At 47.7% G+C, this 18,400-nt stretch overlaps 1 pseudogene; it reads right to left on the minus strand.

Moving 5' to 3' along the window:
• Nucleotides 1-1,117: 1,117 nt before the first annotated feature.
• On the minus strand, nucleotides 1,118-15,955 carry LOC136115860 (ral guanine nucleotide dissociation stimulator-like 1; annotated as a pseudogene).
• Nucleotides 15,956-18,400: the final 2,445 nt, after the last annotated feature.

The following is an 18,400-nucleotide window of genomic DNA, read 5'->3' on the forward strand; positions in this document are numbered from 1 at the left end:
AAAGAAAAACCAAACCTTGAATGACGTCTTTCTACAGTTCCTTGTGTAGAATACTGTATTTATAAAGATTAATATATAGAGGTGTACAAGTGTTCATACCTTTCTGGATCGCTGTCACTAGGCTACTGTGTAACTGTTAGTCCTCGTAGGTTCACAGGCTTTTTATAACCCTGTTCGCTGAGAGAAACTGCGGGCGAGTGTTTGGGTATTTGGGTTTGTTTTTTCAAAGGGAATCAAAATGGTTTCCAAAACCATGCAGCTCCCTGGAGCAGCGCTCCATGTAGGGTCATCTCCTTCATCGCACGCTGATAGAAAAGGATCGCTGGCTTCCCCTCTGCAAATCACAAAACTTGCCAGATCTGAACGGGCCTCCCAGTGCGGAGCTGCCATCTTGGCGTGCCTAAAATCCTGGGAGCTGGCAGCAGGAGTGGAGGTTGCAAAAGGGAAGAGTTGGTCCATGTCATGTCCTGCTTCACCCCCTGTGCCTCCACTGTGCCTTCAGGAAAACAAAGCTCCACAGCCTGTTTGCAGGCCTGTTTAATTAGGCCGTAAAACCAAGTGTTAGGACTTTCAGGAACTTTAAAATGTTTGGTTACGAACTGCTTGACATTATCCTTATCAAACCAAAGCAACTTACCAAGATGTTGGTGGTGTCATCCGTACTGTTCTCGACAGCCCCGACAGAATTATTGTGCGTTACAGGACGGAAAGGCAGCTTGGCTGGATATTTTTTCACGTGAGGAGCAAACTTGTCTCTTTTTTTGGATGGGTTCTGATGTACTTGCTGCAGAGTATGGTGATTATTTTTAAAAACAAACGATTCTCAGAGGGCAGGTGATGCCGGCCTGCACTGCTTGGGTTGGCTGGGATGTTCTCTGCGCTTCCCACCGAGAAACTCACCTGCTGGAGATCTGTACGGTTGGGTATGTGTGCCTGGGCTTTCACTTGTGTTTGTTTTTTAATAACTCCTGACGGATGTTGTGCTTTCTGCTCAAGAAGATGTGTTCTTACCTGTCAGCCGGTTTGATAATGCATAAAACCCGGTGCAAAATGGCAGCTGTGTGTGCTGTTTCATGGGGTGGGAGCAGGCCTGGCAGGGAAGGCCAGCGCAGGCCGTTCAGCTCTGTCGCTCCACCACGGAGTCCCTGCCCGTGGAAATGCGCCTGTTGTGCCGGAAAGCCGAGTTCCTTCTGCTCCGCGGGCCGGAGCAGCGTCCATGTTGCGTGGTGAGCGTGCGGAGCGGCTGCGCCGCGGGGGCGTCGCTCTCTGACAGCTCCTCTCCTTTCCTCCTCAGCTCTGGCTTTACGAGCGGCAGCCCGGCTCTGTGTGAAGCGCGGTGCAGCACGGCGATGCTCCAGACGGCGGCAGACGCTTGGCGCGGCCCTCAGCAGCAGGACGTCTGCGAAGCGGAGCATCCAGCGCGGTGCCGCTGTCGGTGCGGGTAGGAGCAGCACGTGTGTCAGCACAGCTCTGGGTTCCCAGCCGTTCCTCTCCTGACCCATTGTGATCCCACGGGAGCAGTTTCTCCATGAAACGGCCCTGGTGTTCCTCACAGTTCTCCCCGCCGGGGGCTGGAGACGGAAGGGACAGACACACTGCAGAGCTCTGTTTAACTTTGATTTCCCTAAGCAGAGCAGTAGCAATTTATTAAAAACTACTTGACACTGCAGCTGGGGTTTTTGCTTTTTTTATTTGTTTGTTTTGAGGTGCGTGGGTTTTTTTTTTTTAGTTGATTTAGGAAGCGAGTTATTAATAGTACAAGAGGTTTGAAGGTTTCACGGACGGGAGAGAAATAATTAAGGATCTAAATGTAATGAATTAGATGAATGTGTCCCTTTCATGGCCTCAGTGGAGCCGACTGTTCTTTCACCCGTACGTGTGCGTGTAGGTGCACTTTTCTATTTATTTCCATCTGCAAGACCCGGTGGCTGCCCAGCGGTTCCACAGCTCCGACAGGCGCTGGTTCTCTGCCTGTGCTTTCAGCTCCTGGGCTGGTGCTGTCCGGGCTTTCCCTGCTCAGCACTGACTGTGTTTTGGGAAGGCAGGAGCCAGTGCAAACCCTTCTCCGCTGTTCTGCTCTTTTTCTGCTCTTTTTCCCCTTTGCTGTGAAGCTCAGCTGCTCCATGAGTTATTGTGTTCTCCTGTGAGCGTGGGGTTTGTCCTCTGCTGTGGAGCACGAGAGCGAAGCCCCCGGAGCCCCGGCTGGTGCAGACCCCGCAGCGAGGGTGACAGACCCGGAGCCAGGAGCAGTTTCCCCAGGGTGAGGAGCAAGTGGAGCTGCTCACACCAAGGGCACAGGCAGGGTTGGTGCACGTCACCGGTTCTAAGGCTGTCACCAGAACCTGACAACCTGACAACAGTGTGCTGGCTCCCCGGGCAGTTGAAGTACAACCAGAACGCAAGAGGCAGCTTAAATTCGGGGTCGTCTTTTTGCCAGGAGCAACAAATGCCGTGATGGAGACAACGGGGAAAAGGTGGAAACTCTCAGACCGCGGTGCAGTCTGAGAGGAAAAGAGATGAACGAGACACTGAGGAGCGGGAAGAGTTGACGTATTTATCATAGAAACATTAAAGGTTATAGAGAGATGGAATGTTACACGAAGATCAAATATTTAAATACATTCGCTCCAGACACAAAATAGTGTTAAAAAGTTCATCTATTTATTATAGATACATTAAATATTATACAAAGCTCAAACATGATCTAAAGATCAAACATTAAAATCTACTAACTCCAGACAAGAATTGGTGGGAAAACGTTTGCATATTTATTATATAAGTATTAAATATTAAATAAAGATTAAATAGAATACAAAATCAAACATTAAAATATATTAACTCCAGACACAAATTAGTGGTCAAAAGTTAATCCATTTATTATAGAAACATTCAATATTATATAAAGATTAAATATCATATAAAGATCAAATATTATCTAGAGATCAAACACTAAAATCTACTAACTCCAGACGAGAATTGGTGGAATAAAGTTCAAGTATTTATTATATAAATATTAAATAAAGATTATGTATTATATAAAGCTTAAATATTAATCCTAGTAACTCCAGATCAAAAAATACTGGAAAAATGTTTACGTATTTTTATAGAAACATTCAATAATATATAGAGATTAAATATGATATAAGGATCAAATATTAAACTATATTAACTCCAGACAAAAATTAGTTGAAAAAAGTTATGTATTTGTCATAGAAATGTTACATATCTATAAAAACTAAATACTACATAAGGATCAAATATTAAAATATTTTAACGCCAGACAAGAATTGGTGGGGGAAAAAAGTTCACAGATTTATTATGTAAATAAAGATTATGTATTAAATAAAGATTATGCATGATATAAAAGCTCAAATCTTAATATATATTAACTCAAGAGAAGAATTAGTGGAAAAAAAGTGACGTATTTATGATAGAGATGTTACATCCATGTAAAGATTGAATATGACATAGGGATCAAATATTAGAATATTTTAATGCCAGACAAGAATTGGTGGAAAAAAGTTCAAGTATTTATTCTATAAATATTAAATAAAGATGATGTGTTCTATAAAGCTCAGTTATTAGTATCTATTAACTCCAGAAAAAAAGGGTGGAAAAAAGTTTCTCTATTTATTTTATATGCATCTCTAGATATGTGATATAAAGCTCAAACACTATCTACAGAGGAAACATTAAAATACATTAACTCCAGACAAAAATGGGTTGAAAAACGTTGATATACTTATCATATCAATATTAAATATTATACAAGGATCAAATATTATATAAAGATTTAATAATAAAATATATCAACTCCAGAAAATAATTATTGGGGAAGGTCTATGTACATAGTAAATAAATATTAAATATTAGTACATTAAATAAACATATTAAATAAATATTAAACATTAGTACATTAAATAAAAATATCACATAAATATTAAATATCAGTATGTTAAATAAAAAATATTAAATAAAGCTCAAATACTATATACAGCTAAAACATTTCAATATATTAACTCCAAGGAGAAATTAGTGGAAAAAGTTTACGTACTTATTCTGTGAATACTGAATATTATACAAGCTAAAATATTCTATAAAGCTAAGCTATTTAAATATAGGAACTCCAAGCAGACATCAGTAGAAAAAAGATGATATAATATTGAAGGTTTCTGTAGAAGTATGGAAAGATTAAATATGATCAACACATCAAGTATTAAAATACATTAACTGCAGACAAACACTGGAAAAAAGTTAATATACTCGTTATAGAAATATTAAATATGATACAAAGCTCAAACATTATATACAGGTCACATATTAAAATATATGAACTCCAGACTAAAACTGGGGGGAAAAAAGTTTACATACTTATAATATAAACAGTAAATCCTATCCAGAGCTCAGCCATTACAACCCATGAAGTGCGGGCTCCTCCTGTGCTGCAGCTTTTCTTCTCAGGATGCAGTCGAAGTTGCCCTGGGTGCTCATGGCGTAGAACACGTTCGCCTTGGGTGGGATCGCCAGCTCCGCAAGAGAGGGAGCAGAGCGAGCGTTCATGGGCGCCCCACTCAGCGTTGGGGGTTTATTCTCACCGGCAGCTGGGACAACGTGGCGATGGCGTTTCTGACGTGGCTCCGCATGTTACTCTTGCCGGCAAAATGCAGCAGAGCTCTTCAAGCAGCAGCAGCAGCAGAGTTCTGCTTCCCCACCTTTGTCCTCGGAGACGATCTGGACCAGCTCGTAATCCTCGGCCGAGCCAGACTGCAGGTTGTGCTTCTCCATGGCTCGCTGGGTGACAGCAGGAGCCTTCTCTTGGTTACTCAGCTGCAAAGAGGGAGTTGCAAGGAGTCGCTTGGTAACCAAGTCGCAGATTCTGCCAGACGCTAAAACACGCTCTTTGCGACACCTGGGGGTGGAGTTGGTTCAAGACAACAGACACTGCTCTAGAAATGCAGCAGGGAATCACAGCCTCTGCTCTCCTGAGCAACCGCTCGGAGAGGTGAGACCTTGTTCTCAGCAGCCATCGAATCCGCAGCAAGAGCTGCCCCAGCTGCTGTTTGCAGACATCCATTAATCCACAGTCTCCCCTGCTAAACACTTTCTGCGATGTCCTGCAAAGATTCTGGCCTTGGAGCTGGGTTTGCTGGGGAAGGGGCACCTTGTGTCACAGCTCACACACCCCAGTGCTGAGCTGGACACACAACAGCCGGCGCTGGCAGAAGAGCAGGGGCAGCAAAGCCGGCACTTGCTCAGAGTGCTTCCCTTGGCATTGTTGATCAAATACAAGCTTCAATTTCAAGGCCAGAAACCTTGAGAGATGCTCTTTGCAAACCTCTCATTCATCCCCTGCTCCACATGTTTTGATTTGTAACATCGGTCACGTTCCCTGCCAAGGAGGTCTGATCGGGGAATAGGTGTTTCCGAAACTAAAAGCACCATTCAAGTCACCTGGGGTGAAAACACCACCCACAGTAACAGCGCTTTGCTGTTCCCACCACTCACCAGGATGCTCCTGTAGATGTTGCCGCTTCTGTCCTCTTCTACGCTGGTGCGGATGACGCAGCTCTCTCCGCTCTGCTGGTTGTAGACTGGCAGGACTGGCGGCACTTCTTTTGATGGAACGGGAGTCACGGGGCCGGGGCACTTCTTGGAGCACTTGTCATCAGATGGCAGCAAGGGGGGAGACGAGATCAAACACATTCATTACCATTGAATTTCAAAGATCCAAAAGCTAAAGATGACACTCTTCAGCACAACAGCCTTAACAAGGGCTTCGGCAACCCAGTTAAGGCAGCTTAGGTCAAGAGAGCAGAGTCTGCAGGACAAAGCTCCCTGGGAACGGAACCCAGCCCAGCCCAGGCTTGGTCTGGGCAGTTCCTGGCAGGTCAAACCACAGGGCTGGTGAGCTCTGACCTCACCTGCTTCTCACTTGCTCAGCTGCTCTGCCTGCCCCAGAATTAGGCTGGGCTGATGTACATGAGCCCTCCCCCCAAAATCGCCTTTCCCAGAGCTCAGGTCCCTCCATTCCACTGCCAGCAACGCTCCAGTCAAGATCCACAGGCTTGGGCAAGCGCCTGGGGCCGCCGGCAGCGTCAGCAGCCTCGCACAGGCTGTTTGTGCTGAACACAGGGCCCGGGCCCTACCTTGTGCTGAGGCTCCTCAGCAGTGTCGGTGGGAGGGACGATGGTGACGGTGCTGTCCCCAGAGCTCCCACCTGGAGCAGGTTTGGGCTGCGCGTTGACGGGGGTGCTGAGGGCGCTCACCCCCAAGCCCAGGAACGGCCTAGGGGAGAAAAGAAAGCACAACAGAGCTGGGCTGAGCACAGCTGTCACTTGCTTCAACAATCTGACCTGCTGTTGTGTTTTCCTATCTCGAGTGGCCTATTGTTTGTGTGTGTATAGCAAATTAGACTCTATCCTTATTTGCTCTGTTTTGCTGCTGCAAATTTGAATTGAATTTATAATCCAGCACTAAAATCGTTCCTTTGTCTGACACCTTAGAGTTATTTCTGAAGTCTTTAGTCGATAACCCTCCTGGCTACTTACACCAATAGAAAGAGACAACAGCAATACGTATTTCTAGCTGGCGGTGTCTCCTCGCAGCACTGCAGTGCTCTGGATCCCCAGCCAGGTTTGTCAGCTGCTGTTTGATTTATTCCAGTTCATATTCACACACCAAACCCCCTCCCCGTTGTACTCACAGGCTGAATCTCTTCACCACGCTCTTCTGAGCTCTGCCCGCTGCGGTGCTCTGGTCAGGAGCTGCTCCTTCGATTTCACGTGACAGACAGAAACTGCAGAACAGGCAATACCGTTAGTTAAATATCTCAAAGTGGCCATATCTGAGAAGCCCTGGGTCACTCCCACGTCCCAGAGGGTTCATCCCCACGAGGAGGAGCGCAGCTCTGTGCGTGTGTATTTCCACTCTCCGGGAGCAGCTCCTGGCAGCGCAGAGCTCAAGGCTGAGAGAACCTGAACCTGCCTGCGGGGGAAGAAAAGCTGCTTCGCCAGCTGGGCTGAGACCCTACCTCTCCTCATCACTTCAATGCCGCTGCCTCCTAAACCACTGCACGAATTTCTCATCTCCTGTCACGCAATAGCTGTTACATGAGGACTGCAACAGCTTCATTTGTGCGATTACTTCAAACTCCTAAGAAAACAAATAATAAAATAGGAATTCTAATTAGAAAAATCAAGCCAGTCTCGTTAATACACTAAACACACGCAGCAACAGATCCAGGACAAACTGCCCTCGGACAGAGGAAACCCCGGTACCTTCGCTCCTACTGATCTCTGACCAACAAGGCTCAGGCTGGAAGGCAACGCTCAGCCTTGATTTCTCGGTCCCAGGTACCCGCTTCGCTCGCTGCACCTTTGACCCACAACTATTTACTGCAGCACAAGGAAGATGGTCACAGACTGCATCTTGTGGCCAGCAAAGGTCTCACGCCAGCAGGTCTGATGCGCTCCCAGCACACAGAACACGCTCGTGTAACGTGTTCCCGTGAACACCAAACGGGGGGAACGTGCCCCAGACGTAACTCCCGCGGCAGCGAGTGCCCTGCGGCTCCTCTTCCCCTGCTGCCCGCATCTAAAAGGAATTTCTCTTCCCGCGCCGCCCCGCACAGCCCGGCAGAGGTTCACAGCGTGCCGGGGACTGTTCCTTCCTCACCCTCTGAGTAACGTGAGCGGCTGTTGGATACGCCCAGCAAAGACAACAGGCCTCGCCAAGAGAACGCTCTAGCAGAGAGCGTCAGGCACTAACGATCACAGAACAGTCACCGTTCCACTTACCCTTCGCCGCTTCTCAAAATTGATCAGGCCGCCCTGTTGGAAGGACAGAGAAGGGATCGGAGGAGAAGAGCACAGGCTCGGCTGGAGTTAATCACAAACAGGATGAACAGGATGAAGTAGCGACACCAAGGGACGGGCCAGAGCTGCCCTGACCAAAGGCCTCTACAAAGACCCGTTTCCAGCTCTAGGATAAGCCACAGCACTCGTGTACCTGAGTCTATTTGTTAAATACATTCCTCTCTTTTTAAGAACTGCACTAGCACCCAGTGGAAGATGCAGGAGCAGACACAGTGTCTGCAAGGGAGGGAGGAGATTTAGGATTCCAAAAATTGCCCCAAATTACCTCGAGATAGTCCTGAAGGGCTGTGTCCAGCATGACGAGGTCAGTGAGGAAGGTACCCAGGTAAGGTACCGTGCCTTGTGTGACTCCCTGCAAACGGTCAGAGCAATGGTGGATTAATTGACTGAGAAGTCATAATTATACTAATTAGAATACTCCTGTGGAAGCAAACAAAACACAACTAGTCTGCTTCACCAAACAGCGCTCTTGTAAATGATGCTTTCACGACATCATCCTTGGTATCTCAGCCAGCGGTTCATGTCTGCACAGAGCGGTATATAAGCCAAAGTGCTCATTCGTAACTCCTCTGCGTCAAATCTCGCTGTGCGGCACCTCTCGCCCCAGCAGAAAAGCCGGGATTTACAGACCCGTCTTCCCCAAAGCACCGCATACGGGAGCTCATTGGTCAGGAACAGGGCTGAGCTCGGCTTTGGGTGAGATCACAACCTGGCAACTCAAGCTCATTCCCCCCTTCAGCAGCAGCTCCCTGCTCGTCGCAAAGTTGTCACAGTCGGAGAAGATTTCGCAAAGCTCTTCGAACATCAGCATTGTGTCCCTGTACAGGAAAAGATTCAATGATTTAAGTTGTTTGTAAGCACTCTGAATCAGACCAGGGTACAATTTTTTTCTCAAGAATTGTTAACAGTTGGGCACAGAACAGATAAAAGCACCAAAACACATCCAGTGACACACTGCACAGCCTTACTTTGGAACGCAGGCCCAGGTCTTCTTCAGGCGATAAACCGAGGTGGACTGCAAGGCGGAAACGATGGCCTTCAGAGACGAAAAGTTGTTCAGGATCCTACATTGCTGTGAAAGGAGCGGTTAGAAACACAGGAGCGTTAAACGTCAGCATCACCAATAGTCAGTGCTCTTCTGTCTGCCCCGTGTCCTGCTTGCTGCACATTCTCCCTGCTAAGCGGGCAGCTCTACAAATACTGAGCATCAAAAATATCACTCCCCGCTACAACCCCCTGTCCCCTCCCAGCTCCACGGCACCCGCGCAAGGAACGTTAAACAGTCGCGAATAAACGCTTTACACGTCCGATACGGATCCACTTCTCCAAGATCTTCGCTCTTGGCTGTGTCTTTAATTCTTTGCTCTCCAGGATGGTGCTGAGCACGCAGTTGGTGACGGCGTTGAACTGCGAGATGGTGGCTCTGATGCTCTGTGCCAGCTGTTTGTTCTCTTTCTTGTCCCTTCGGGACCAGATGCAGCCCAGGCAGTGGTGGGGCACAACGTTCTGGAAGAGTGTCTAGAGGGAAACAGAGGTGTCCAACTCAGCCTGGAGCGCTACTGCCCACAGCAAGAAATGCACGGTTACAGTACAAACTGCAGCTGAATCCAGTATGGTATTAAAAGGGAAATATTGGTTTTCTCTCCAGTTTAAAATATACACTTTGGTATAACTCTTTAGGCCTGACGCCCTAAAAGAACTGTCAGCTAAACTGTCCTGGAAAAATAAAAGACACCTTTCTATCACTTACATTACCAGGGGGAAAGATTTCTATATCATGATACTTTTGAAAGAGATTGATACAAATAAGCCAAATCGGAGCACTACAGTTACAAAGTACTTCTACATCTTCAGGTGAGGTAGCCTAAGATACAGTCAAAATACGCTATTTCTGAGGGGTCAAATGCTAAACTTTGCAAAAGAGGCCACACAGTCTACATCCACACTGTATAACAAAAAGACAAACACCTTCAGAAGAACTGAAGGAAAAGCCCAATCAATGAAGCAAGTCTGGATAACCAAGCAGAGCTGCGCTCTGTGTCCCAGCAACAGAGCGGTTCTGGAACAACAGACTTACACCGATATAAGTTAAAAAACAAACAAACAAACAATGAGAAGCCCAGAACTCTTTCCCCGAGCATTTCAAGTAATACCTATGATCTACATACCGCATCCATGTATGTCAGCTGTTCTGCCACCAGGTCTTCTTGGGACAGCGAGAATTCTTCTGGGCCGCTGATCTCCAGTTCCTCTTCCTCGTCCGGGGTGCAGGGAGAAAGGCTGTGGAACGCGTCTGGCCAGCGGGGAAAACACGAGTCAGTGAATTTATACAGAAAATAAGTAATCAAAGCAGGTATTTGGAAAATCACTACATAGAAGAACAGAACATGCAAAGGGACCTGCCTGGGGTAACGGCCTCACCGTGCTGCATATTTTAGGGAGATAGAGAAGGTCCAGAAGATTAAATGGGCAAAGAGAAGGTAGAAGAAAAAGAAATAGGGAGAACTGAGCTGTTCAGGGTCTCTTAGCTGAGAAGTGCCTTAACCCATTCACTAACCATTCTTTGGAAAGAACAAACCCACCAACCCCCCCACAACAACTCCTTATTAACACTGCAGAACTTTGATAATCTGCTTGTCAGCATTTACGCATTCTATACTCTGAAAAACAGCTGAACTGCAAAGAGACAAGACTGCAATTATACTCCCAAAATATTACACTGAGAATGCTCTTATGTCCACGTTTCAAGGGAAGAGGAGGAGAAGGGAGAGAGACCAGTTGGAAAGTTAAAACGTGCTTTGCTAGTACTACTGATGAGGAGAGAAAGTAATGCAAAATATACGAAACCAATCGTGGCTCCAGCAGCTTCAGGACAGGCCCCCGGACGCCCTGGGCTGGACTCGGCACTAAACCAGAGCTGGATTCAGGGCTGCAGGGCTGTACAGAATTGATCAGCAGCCTTGGCTGCCGCAGCACTAAGTCTAAACCTGGGCCTTTTCTGCACACCAGTCCTACCGTTATGCGCTCCAGAGCCAACGGGGTCTGAAAAACACGCAGGTAACGTGAGAAAAATGCATGTAGTAGAACTCAGTCTGCCTACTAAGGCTGGAAGTTGATTCCAGTACTCATTCACATACCACGTGAGCTCTTACGACTTTTCGGCTCACGGCACAGGAAGCTTTGTGCCCTGGATAAGGGGATGTGTCAGGCTTGACGCTGGGAGAACACACAGACAGCAGAGAAAGGTACTTTACCATCATTCTCCCATTCTTCTTTCTGGAACTGCTCCAGGAGGTTCTGCGCCCTCTTCTCCGGGTCAGAGCCGGGCATGTTCTTCTTCAGATAACTCAGCACCTTCTGCAGACACACGTACTCGGGCGGCTCTCGGAAATCGTCGGCACATTGGTCGAGCCAGGCTTGTAAAATCGATGCCATCGCACTGTGAGCAAATTCAGAGAGAACACATGGGTTGTATGCAGCAGGTATTGATGCAATCGCATGGATCTGTACCTAATATAACAACAGGAACACTGAGACATTCATCCCCCACGTGAGGGCAGTATGGACACTTCTGTGAGCACAGAATTTAATTTGTTCTTTTTAGGCAAGAAATATTATTAAGATAATACTTCATAGGAAACTAAAGGCTGCTTCTTCAATTACACCTTGAGAAACCAGCGCAGTCATTCATATTTTCTCTGCGTTGTATTATTGGATGTGTTATGAGACAGCTGATACTTGGCCTTTACACAAGCTCCTTGAAGCAAACAGGGCTGTGAATTGTCAAATGAAACAACAGCTCTGCTGCCCACGTCCCGCTCCAGCACCGAACCCTGACTGGGGCTCGCTGGGCGCTGCAAAACCAAACTTACGTCCTGAGCACTGTGCTGGATCCGGGGGAATTCTGGGTTCCATGTTCTTCAGAGCCCGAGATCTCCAGGTTTCCGTATCTGAAAAAATGAGATGGCTGTTTAGAGGAACCTCTACTGAGCAACCCAAACAGCGTAATCCATATACAATTGGCATAAACATATAGATATTGGCATATTCATATACAATTGGCATGAAGACAAGGGCTTCATGCTGGACAATTCCACCGTGGCTGGGGAAGCTGCGGCAGAGATGAAGGGTTTGCACATATCCCCCGTGCACTGGTCTTTTTTTAAGGGACAAGCTGTATTGGTTTTCTTGTGTCCGTCCCAGTTTGGTTCCTTAGCGGTCAGACCACGCACGCTTTCCCCACCTGGCGCTTAAGCTTTAATGAGATTTGGGATGTGGGCAACGTGCATTTACACATGGTGTGTTTACGCTGAAATCCTGAATTTTGCAGGATTCTTTTCTGTCAACGTCCCCCTGTCGTGTATAATAAATGACGGCTCAGTTTCCATTCTGTCCCGGCTCTCACCTGTCCAGGAGCAGTTCCAGGACTGTGCTGGTGGAAGCAAAGGCCCTGTACGTGGAGAGGAAGATGCTGATGTATGTGAAGTCATTATCGGCAAAGGCCCTGTACGTGGAGAGGAAGATGCTGATGTATGTGAAGTCATTATCGGCAAAGGCCGTCGGAAGCGTCTCCACCAGCTTTTCCAAAGTTCCAGCTTTCAGGGCCCTGCTGTTGCACGTCTCGTCCGGGCTGACAGTGTGTCCTGCAGGGAACTGGTCCCCTTCAGCCTACAAAGTGGAAACAAAGACAAAGCACAAAACTCAGACAGAAGCCAGAGCCCCGACAGAGCTTGCACAACGAAACACAGATTCCATTCCACCTTTTCACAGGAATAGTCCATCTCTAGTTACTAAACAAGTTTGTCGGTTTGGGCTCTCCAAACACCAAATGCTGTATCAAATACTGGAGGACAATCAAGACATTTCTTATTGAAACAGGCAAGTGTTTCCAGTGCTTAAACTGTAATCTCCTGGTTGCCTTTGAAACTGACCATTCTCTCATAACAGGGCCAACCATTCAAAAACCCCGGATGCTTTCTTAGCATCCAGAAGTTTAAGAAAGGTTTCTCAGACTTCTTGCAGCATGAAAGATCTAAGTTCCTTCACTTACTCCAACCTCTACAAGAAAATACTAAGCAAGGTTTCAAGCTTCTCAGTACTTAAAGGAATTGGTAATAAAGCCCAACTCACTCAAAATGAACAAAAACAGTTGTATTCCTTTCAACACGGGTTCTATGAAATTTTCAGTTAGAGCTGCATTTCTCTCAGACACATCCACTACCAGCCAACGCTTTTCAGCTGAAAAGCCTCCAAATCACTCTACAAATGCAGCATCACTAAGAACTCTTCCCATCAGCTGGAAAATGTACAGGAGGTCAAAAATACTTTCTGCTATTTCTCCCGGTAAAAACAGGAGGCAGAGATGGGAAATCTGCCACTCAAAGTCTCTATACTACCAACCTGGACACCACACCAAAGCAAGTTCTTATATTATTGCCTTGGATCCTGAAGAAAATGTAGAAACATCGCAACATAACATGAAAGTTCTACCCACCTCCTGACCCTCTGGCTCAAACTGCCACAGCTGCACCGATTGCAATGAAGTGAGGACACTTTGATCAGCTGGGGGCTTGGCCACCATGCCAGCTTTACTTACCCCGAGCCATCTTGCTCCTTCGCTGTCAGTCTGCTGGATCTGCGCTCTTCTCAGGCTGTCGCAGTCAACAGCTCCTTCTTGTGCGTCTTCAGCTCCATCCTCAGTTGTGCTCTGCCAGGAAAAGGGCCAAGAGAAACAAGTCAGAGAGAAAGGAACATGGTCCCTGCACAAGCGCAGGCTGCAGACACCAGCATGCCAGCACCAGGATCTCACAACACCTCAACAACGCTCACTTCAGTTGCCACTTTTTAGCTGCCTTCAGTTACCTGGGCCTTTTTGGGCTTTTAACTGAAAGCAGAGAGGAGCTGAGTGCACAACTTACTGCACAAGTCAATGAAAGAGGTAAGAATTAAACCAGAGAGTCCAGATCTCCTGAACCCCACCACTAACAGCCGCTGTATTAACATGCTGATACATGTTGAGGAGCAAAGCACTAGAGAATTGAAAATAGATGTAACAATTAACTTCAGAAATACATATACTGGTCCCCCTGCAACCACATAATGCTTTTTCTTCATACATACCACTTGAATAATTAAAGTTTCAGGGCTTTACTGACTACCATAGCCTTAAGCACAGCAACAACTCAATTAGAAAGGATTTGAGTGCAGTGCAACCAAATCCTGGTTTGGGGAAGCTGGGGTTTGGGGTTTTTTTGGGGGTTGCTTTTCTGGTTTTTTTTTACCTCTTTTAAATCTAAAATATCCCTAAGTCATACAGAACTGTCTGTGCACCAGTGACTTGCCTCTTGAACGCTCTGTGGAACCTCCACGTCTTCCCCAGGTTGGTTCCTCACATTTTCTTCCAGGCTCTGTGGAGTCTCCACGTCTTCTTCAGTTGGCTCGCTTGGAGTCTCCTCTGTGCACTCTGCAGTCTCTGTGTCTTCCTCTGTTGCCTTGCTTAGACCGTTCTCAACGCGCTCTGGAGTCTCTGCGTCTTTGTCTGATACCTTGCTTGTAGTCTCCACATCTTCCTCTCTTGTCTCGCTTAGAGTCTGCTCAATGCGCTCTGGAGTCTCCTCAACGCGCTCTGGAGTCTCCTCAGTACACTCTGGGCTCTCCACTTCTTCCTTGGTTGGCTTGGTCAGAGTCTCCTCAAGGCTGTGCAGAGACTCCACATCTTCCTCGTCTCTCTTCTGCCTGGGTGTCCTCCTCCTTGGTCTTCTCCAGCATCTCCAAAGAGACAGGTTCCGAAAGGGGAAGTTCCGAGCCTGTTAGAAAACAACGGAAAAACAGTTTTGAATTGCAGATAGCAACACATTTACTTTTAACGTCCTTGCAAAAGTACCGGGACAAGATCACATGAACCCTGAAATTCAGACACTATTACAATGCAAAAAATAGATAGGATCATAGAAACATTTTGGTTGGAAGAGACCATCGAGTGCAACCGTCAACTCACCCCTGGCACTGCCCCATGTCCCTCAGGACCTCATCTATGTCCCTTTTAAACCCCTCCAGGGATGGTGACCCCACCGCTGCCATGGGCAGCCTGTTCCAATGTCTAATAACCCTTTCACAGAATCCCAGAATCCCAGAATGTCAGGGGTTGGAAGGGACCTGGAAAGCTCATCCAGGAGCAGGAACACCCAGCTGAGGTTCCACAGGAAGGTGTCCAGGCGGGTTTGAATGTCTGCAGAGAAGGAGACTCCACAACCCCCATGGGCAGCCTGGGCCAGGCTCTGCCACCCTCACCATGAAGAAGTTTCTTGTCAAATTTAAGAGGAACCTTTTGTGTCTCAGTTTGTACCCGTCACCCCTTGTCCTGTCACTGGTTGTCACTGAGAAGAGCCTGGCTCCATCCTCCTGACACTCACCCTTTACATATTTATAAACATTAATGAGGTCACCCCTCAGTCTCCTCTTCTCCAGCTCCAGAGCCCCAGCTCCCTCAGCCTTTCCTCACACGGGAGATGCTCCACTCCCTTCAGCATCTTGGTGGCTGCGCTGGACTCTCTCCAGCAGTTCCCTGTCCTTCTGGAGCTGAGGGGCCACAACTGGACACAAGATTCCAGGTGTGGTCTCCCCAGGGCAGAGCAGAGGGGCAGGAGAACCTCTCTGACCTACTGACCACCCCCTTCTAACCCACCCCAGGTACCATTGGCTTCCTGGCCACAAGGGCCCAGTGCTGGCTCATGGTTTTCCTTCCTCAGTGTGATATATCACACTATATTTCAAATTTAATCTCTTTTTTTTAGCCACGCCTTTTAAGAAATGAGAAAGCATTACACAAATCCCTTTTATGAAGTGAAACTGCAAAAAGAACTATTACATTTTTTAGCACTAAAGGGACAATTTACCTGGGGAGGGAGGGCGGGCGGCGGGGCCCGGCTCGCTCATACCCGTCCGCAGCAGGGCCCGCAGCCGATCCCGCACATGGCGCTGTGTCCGCGTCCGCAGGCAGGGCTGCTGCCGGCTCCGCCAGCCCCGCACTCCCGCTCTCTCTCGCACCGACCGCTCGCCCCCACGCCAACGGCGGCGACGGCTCCGCCGGCACCACGGCGACCGGACGCGGCCTCGCGGCGGCACGCGCCGCCCGCAGCCGGCCAATCGCAGCTCGCCGCCGCTCCGCGCGCGCCCCCTTGCCCCGCCCTCAGCCCGCCCGCAGTCCGAGCCCTTGCTCAGCCGGACAAGGCGCCGGGAGCGGGACAGACGGACCGAGCCGGGAGCGTGGGCATCAGACTGTGCGTGGAACACAACGTGTGCTGCGGCAGAGCCCGGGGCGAGCGCTCCCGGAGCTGCTTCACGCACACGCACCACGCGCTGGGATTTTACTCCTGGCCCTTTAAAGATTCCTAGCACAATTGCTTACATACAGTTCTGAACTAGATATTCATTCTGTGGCTTAAAGTGTTAGTTCGTTAGTAGGCTCTTACTATGTAGTTGGTTAACCCTTTAAAATGTTATTTCCCTCTATCAATATAACTTCATAAACAAGTTTCCTAACTTTTTACATAGAACTTCACCACCTTTTCCTTTTCCAGGTTCAGAGCCCGTGCCCCATTTGGTTATATCTGTAAACATTAAACATCTTCTCAGCACGAACCACAGCTGCATTTCTCACAGTTCCCCTTTTTGCTTTTTATCCCATTGATTCGTGCTTTGACTTCAAAGTTAGCCAGCACCTGCCTAAAATCATTAATTTATACCCCGTTCCTTTTGCTGCCATTTCAGGATCGATAGGCATGGCTGAGATTTGCATGCCTTGGACTGCTGAATGTAGTAACTGAATAAAGCACGGGATCATGCATGGCACAAACAGTAAACGCAGAAATGCACATACTATCACGAACCCTATTTTCTTCCACCAGGCTACAGTTTCGAGACCAATATCCATTAGGTGGACCTGGCCACCAAGTGGGAGGAATAGAGGTACTTGACGAATTTGCCCTCAACGCTAACTGACAAGGGGTTCGTCCAACGTATTCAGTCATTTGAGACCCCCCACATATCCAGCACGAGGTGACATTTAATTCTCGGGCTGTCTTTTCCATAAGATCTATAAACAGGTTTTTCCCTGCTGTCGGTAATTGTAATCCTTTGTCTTTTTGCCTTATTTCCTCATACCAATCACTGCTGTTCTGTACCAATTTCTGTTGCTCTTGCTTTCCTTTTAATTCCTGAGTGGCACTCTTAACTAACTCCTCCTTCTACTGATCTTGCACTCCCCCTCCATCTGAATAGCCCCACTCACCACCTTGTGTAAAACAGATCCTCTGTTCTCCCCTAGGGCAGGAGGCAGAGCCTACAGCGAGTCCACCTTTCTCTAGGTTAGTTGCTACCCATCATTCCTGCCCTTGGATTTCACACTTCTCCAATTTTGTTCTACCATAACATCCAGAATTAATAGGAGCGTGATAATGTAGATCATACTGGGTTAGTCTCCCTATTCTCACACGCTCGTAGCACTTGGTACAGGGATTGGCCAGGCTAAGTTGGGAACAATAAGTCACCACTGCCAGCAAGGGGATCAGGTCCAGGGTTCTGCACCCTCTGCCTCTCTGGCCGACCAGGCTGCAGCCGCAGCCGAGTTCGTCATCTTCTCGGCAGCGAGGGCCGTGTCCCCACCTTTCCTATTTTTGCCGTTAGCGTGGCGACTTTTTATCGTTTCCCAACTCTTGGCCTTCACTTCCCAGGAACAACAGGAGCAACACGGAATGTGGTTTCTCTGTCTGCACTCTGTTCTCCTCATCACTGGTGGGCTCTAAATTCCCATTCACCCCTTCAGTAAATACCTCCCACCATTCTCTGCTATTCTTTTTCTATTCTTCCAGCGGCAACTGGAATCCTCAACCGAGCCCCGGTTTCCTTATCTTCTGTTCTTAGACATTTCTTACACAATCCTGTCGGTAAGTTCCCTTTGTGGATATGCTTATACCACAGTCCATTTACAACCTAAACATCAAATATAAAATGAGAATTACATATACAACTCGGTTCAACACATTTAGCTATTAAGCCATTCTCATTTTCATTTATACTGGGCATTCACATCAATAACACTAATAGTAGTTACATCACCAATCCCGTGTCAACTTCAATTTCAGTTCCCCTGGTTCTTGAGTTACTTTCCAGGTTCTTTCTTCCATCAGGGCTCCTCTAACTCGAGAGACGCGTGTCCATCCTTTCCCTGCCCTCCCAACAGCTGTTTCTGTAGTTAACAAAACAAGAAAAGGTCCCTCCCATCATGGGGTTGGAGTTTCTTCTTTTCAGGTTTTCATTAGTGTTGCCCCCATATCTACCAGAAATTCTACTTGTTTGTTCATTTGGGTTTCTTCTTCCCAATGCGGTGAGCACCACCCAGGCTGCTCACCCAGAAGGACTAAAACTGCTTCCCAGTGCAACCCCAAACACCCTTCACTTCAGCAGGTGACCGCACTTGTGCTTTCAGCTCCTGGGCTGGTGCTGTCCGGGCTTTCCCTGCTCAGCAC

The sequence above is a fragment of the Patagioenas fasciata genome, chromosome 32 (assembly GCF_037038585.1).
Source record: "Patagioenas fasciata isolate bPatFas1 chromosome 32, bPatFas1.hap1, whole genome shotgun sequence".
Taxonomy (NCBI): Eukaryota; Metazoa; Chordata; class Aves; order Columbiformes; family Columbidae; genus Patagioenas; species Patagioenas fasciata.